Source organism: Mytilus galloprovincialis, chromosome 12 (assembly GCF_965363235.1).
Source record: "Mytilus galloprovincialis chromosome 12, xbMytGall1.hap1.1, whole genome shotgun sequence".
NCBI classification, from domain to species: Eukaryota; Metazoa; Mollusca; class Bivalvia; order Mytilida; family Mytilidae; genus Mytilus; species Mytilus galloprovincialis.
In genome coordinates, this window is record NC_134849.1 from 20,562,836 (window position 1) to 20,568,835 (window position 6,000).

Sequence of the window (6,000 nt, forward strand, 5' to 3'; positions counted from 1 at the left end):
TAAGTAGACTTATATTAAATGCCCAAAACGTAAATGTATGTTTTCTTTTAAAACATTAAAAAACGTAAGAGTATGCCGACAAATAGCCTGTCAAGGTCGTTAAACTTAAATCAACTTACCCATCTTTATCGCAGACTAAAATTTATCTCATATATACAGAATACATGTTTATTTATTACAAGTACGTCAGGGTGCATGACAGCACAATAATCTTTTTACAGAATCGTAAGAACAATATTTTTGTTTGATATTTGTTTCTCTTCCACAATTAACGCCCGATTTGGCCAGTGACCGGTATTACAATTTAACACAGTTTTAAAAGTTCAGTGGGCTGCTACTTCATTTAGAATTTTGAGCATGCCTTTCTGTTTATCATATTCAACGTCAATATTATCTTCGTCAATTTTATTATTCAACAATATCTTGTTTTTCATTAGAAGCTTTTCCAAATATCAATATACAGCAAGAGAATGCATATATGTTGCTTCCCGGAAGACACATCGATTTAAATTATGAACACAATAAATAATTTCTGTGTAGTTTTCCGTGTCTACATTTGATTTACGAGTACAATCTAGTAAACAGAAAAAAGAAAAACGGTAAATATACAGAAATACATAAAGTTTCGTAAATAGTTGCAAAGGACCACACGTTACTTACGATAGATACATCGAGGTCGTTTTGCTTGAGTGATTTACCTGTAAAAAGCCCGGATCTCATCCATGTTTAAAACAAATTAATGCATGTTTGAAATAGCTTAACAGGGGCGTGGCCTATTAGTTTGACGCAACTAACCACTAACTTGATTTCAATTGATCGACTGCAGAGAAATCTATTTGACTGGCGTTAAAATGAATTGATATGAATTGAAATGATTTAAATATAATTTTCAATTTTTGTCAATCTTTATCAAATAACGATCAATCTCATTTAAATAGCGTTAACACGTTTTTGTCCGATCAAGTTAAATTCGGGTTACTAGTGCTTCCTATCAGGAATAAATTTTTCTTGTTATTATTTTTCCAATTAATGGATATTTGGGAACGTTCCAATTCTTTCACATTCTACTGACCGTTTTAGTATTTGTTCACACCTCTGTCTCATAAAAGGTTCTGATGTGTTTGGTAGAGTTAATTGGCTTGTTCGACATTGTGATACACTTGTTACTGCCTTACTGTATGTTCCAGGTTTCATTTTTGTTATCGTTAAATTCATTTCTTCTCTTTTGCTATTTTGAGTACTGTTATATATTTGCGAAGATTGGACTATAGTAGGAGTATCGTATGAGCAAAAAAGCAACAGATGCCAGGGCCGTAACTAGGGTTCGAATTCAAGGGAGGCAGGGGTTTGGGGGCAGCCGTGTGATGCCCTGAAGAGAGGGGGCTTGGGGGCGCAGCCCCCGCCGATTTTTTTCTAGCAGTAAAATGGCTAAAAATGGCCAGTTTTCCTTCAATTTACTAACTTTAAGAAACATCAGTATTGCTTGAACCTGGAAGCAATTTTTATGCAAAAACAAACTGAACTGAGATTGCTGTTCGGGGTAAGCCAAGGCTCCGTCTTGAAGGCCGTACTTTGACCTATAATTATTAACACTAAATACATTGTGACCGCGGATTTTGTTCTCAATATGGCTGAAAATCACCCGTTTTCCTTCGATTTCCTTACTTTAAGAAACATAAGTATTGCTGGATCCTTGAAGAAATTTTTATACACAAACAATTAGTATCTGTATTCAAAGATAACGTTATGAGAAATCAAACTGGTAAGTTAAAAAAAAACCTATAAAGCAAGATCATAGAAAGCAAGATATTGTTTTTTGTCGAGGCCTTGAATTTCAATATTGTTGAAAGCTGAACAGACATGTATATAACTACAACCAGGGACTTTCTAAACTGGTATATACTTAGTTTAGAAAGTCTTCGCTTCAACGAATGGGAGTGTTAAACTATGGAACGCCGGAATTGTCTTATAGTGTAAATATTTAATGTGTTTTGTCGCTTTGCCTTTCGGTCCTGTCATTTTTTCTTTATGTTATCTGCATATACCTTTATTTCCTGACACGGCATCTCTGTGTTATGTCAAATTAGTAATTTGTTTGGTCAAACAATTGTATGATATGTCATAGCTAAACTTTGTTGTGTAAAATATGCATTACATTATGCTTTAACTACTATATATTCTGTGACTACTTCGAAACTTTATGATCAACCACCTTTACATTCTCTCATATTTTATCTATGTTGTGTCAATTCTTCTTTTACTAAAGTCAGTTAAAATTTGTTTCCTGTCTCAAGTGTTATTGTTATATCAAATGTTCTAAACGTTTTGTTTTGATACACCTTTGTTCTATGTAAATCTCATGATATTATAGTCTTTTGGCGTTATGTTGTATTTATACATATGTATCTCCAGTGAAAAACACAACACATCATGGTATAGTTCCTATGCGTTTTGCCAAACAATTGATACTCTCTGTGGGCATACATTACGTCATGTGCAAATGCCTTTTACATTATGTGCAAACAACTAATACGTTTTGTGCAAACCTCGTTTACCTTATGTGCAAACATCGTTCACCCTATGTGCAAACATCGTTTACCTTATGTGCAAACACATATTACGTTATGTGCAAATACCTATTAAGTTATCATGTATAAAAACTACATCATTATGTGCAAACACTATTACGAAATGTGCAAATACCGCTTACATTATGTGCAAACACCTATTACGCTATGTGCAAATGCCTTATTACATTATGTCCAAACATCTATTACGTTATGTGCAAACACCTACTACGTTATGTCCAAACACCTATTACGTTATGTGCAAACACCTGTTACGTTCTGGTAAACGCTTTTTTGACACAGATTAAAACAAAACGCATCAATGATATGCATTTTGAAAATGAAGAAAATTAAAAGTTTGACCTTTCTAACAAACTGTGGATTTTTAACCGGATTTTTGTGACAAATTGTCGGTTATTGATTTGGGGATGTACGGCGGGCGGGCGGCAACCAAATGTTGTCCGTGCAATTACCCATGAACCGTTCAACCAAAGCTTTTAAAATTTTAATATGTTGTTACTGACAACGAAATGAAGGTCAAGTTCAATAATGACGATTTTGACTTTTACCGTTAAGGAGTTATGGTTTATGAAAGATTGAAAAATTGCGTTTCCAGTCGTGTCCGTGCATTTACTCATGAACTATTCAACCAAAGCTTTTCAAAATTTTAATTTGTTGTTACTGATGACAAAATGGAGGTCAAGTTCAATAATGACGATTTCGACTTTTACCGTTCAGGAGTTATGGTTCTTGAAAGATAAAAATATGGCGTTTCCATTCATTTTGTTGCATTTACTCATGAACCATTCAACCTTAAGCTTTTCAAATTTTAATATGTTGATACTGATGACAAAATGGAGGTCAAATTTGATATTGACGATTTTCACTTTCACCGTTCATCAGTTATGGTTCTTGTGATATTGCCAGGACACTAATAAATTTTAATAAATCCGGTTTGCTGTCGTTGTGACAGCCTCTTGATATAAATATATTGATTGGTGTAAAAATGCTATATACATACAATGTATCTAGTTTTATGGGAATTTATTTTGCTCTACTTTAAGAGTGTGCGTTATGCATCCATGCTTTGAAAATTTGTTCAATTTACTTGTTGAAAATTTTAACAAATATACAGACACGACTCTAGTTTTCAAGAGGTGCAACCGAAAGGAACAATACGATATAAAAAGGAAGATGTGGTACGAATGCCAATGTGACAACTCTTCACAAGAGACCAGGATGATTTGTTATTACCCTCCCAGTAGGGGTTTCTTCTAGCGAGAAACGTGTACAAAAAGCTGCATTTTCTCTTAAAAAAAATATTCAAATTTCATATTAAAAACTGCCTTATCCTATGTATAACAAAGATGAGGTATGAATGCCAATGAACCAATTCTCCACGAGAGACCAAATGACAAAGAAATAAATAACAATAGATCCCCTTATGGACTGTAACAAAAAACCCATACCGCATAGTCAGCTAAATAAATCTATTTATATTTTTACCCCATTTAATTTTTTAACCAGATTTAAAAAAAATGGTTACAGTTAAGTAATTCGCTTTTATCCTGCAATTAGGTAGTTATTGTATACAAATAACAGGTAAACAACAGTTTTTTGCTTGGTTTGTACATGTACAAATAAATTTTCCTGCTACCCGCTTCCATGTTGATCAATCGGTAGTATGGATATTTCTTACTGGGTAATAGTTCATTTTTGGGTTTTCTTCGAGTCCGCGTTTCAATAATTGTAAAAATCAGAGACAATGGTAAAGATTTAAACAACTTATCCTCAAATGCCAGGTGTAAACAATATATGCACATTGCCAGAAATATAAAATGTATTAGTTGTGGCTGCGAAACAGGAGACAATTTGTCGTCCTGTTTCTGAAGCTCGTACAAATAAATTTTACGTTTACCGACAAAGTACATTTATAATCAATACATTATTCCACAGTTGTTGATATGAATTTATCTTTTTGTTCAATATTTCAACGAATATCGTCGTATAAATTAGAAACATCAACTTATTTTCCGAACTGAGAGTCATACATTCAAAAAATATTATTGCGGGATATACGGTATAAACGGTAAGCTTCGATGCGTTTAGTTATGAACGCAAACGGTTCGATAAATATAGCTAAATACACAATTAAGCCAAATGTTCATAAAAGGGGTTTGCTGCACATCATTATTCTTAGAAATCTAATTTTAAAAAATATGAAATTTCATACAAATATATTCTATTGGGTCTTAATATTATCATTCTAAAATATGTTTTGACAGTTTCCGTTAAATATTGCCATTTTTAGATATATCGGTCCCCCTTTTCGCGGCTACTGTTAAAACGAGACGTTTTTTTCTATTAATAGCTAGCGAGGCATGAAGTTCATATGATTCAATCCAAATTATCCCCAAAGTGCGGAAACAATCTTGAATTGATGCAATCTTGTTCGCCTTGAGATCGACGTAACATATTTTATTTGTAGTCAAAATTCTTTAAAAAAAATCACCTATATAACGAAAAGAAAACTGTGACAGACTTTAACACAAAAGGGAAGGCTTTTATTCTTCTGGTGTAACACCACTAATTCAGGCCCGGCCAGAAAGCACATACCAGAAAGTAGTACATATTTAACACAAAATAGTTCCTACGCATGAGTGTAACTTTCAAAATATGTAGAATATTTAGGTATTTTTGGTATCAAATGAAAGCTGAAGGACTGGTGATCATTGTAGAACACTTTTGGACTTTTAATTTTGAATAGTAAAAAAACTGCACCAAATTTTAAAAAGAGGGTACATTTTGTCTGTTTGTCAGATCTGAAGTACCTGTTTTGGTACATCTGAAGTTCCGGGAACCAGTTCTTTCTTATATGCAATATAAGGTATGTTGATTTTTCCAGTACAAGACACCATAAAGTGTTGCTTTGAAATGCAATGATTGCCACTTTATTTGAACTTAAAATAAAAGAGGTGTGCCTGCTTGAAACGGAGGAATTTAACATAGAAAGCAATGGGACCATGAATTAGTGGTGTACTTCCTTCTGTAATTTTCCTGCTACTGAGTATAAATTAAGAAAGTTCACTTGTCATGTTTTGTATTGTTGGAATTTCGGAACCCTCTTGTGCATCCGTTTAAAGCACCATGAAACAATTGCCAGCTAACTCCCAGTTTTCGAAAATCTTTAAATGTGCAGTATGTCATTGGTACAATTTGAGTTCTCTAAATGAATCAAGATAAAATAAGGATAATACGACATTTGTAAAAAATATAAAACCCTTGTTATGTTTTATTACTTTTTGAGAACATCTTTATGTTAAAGATATGAATCAAAGTACTGAAGTACTGAACATCGGACGACCGCAAGTTTTTATGGACGGTCACAAGCACTTGTCTCAGAAAAACAAATCGCATCTCTTTACATGAAAGT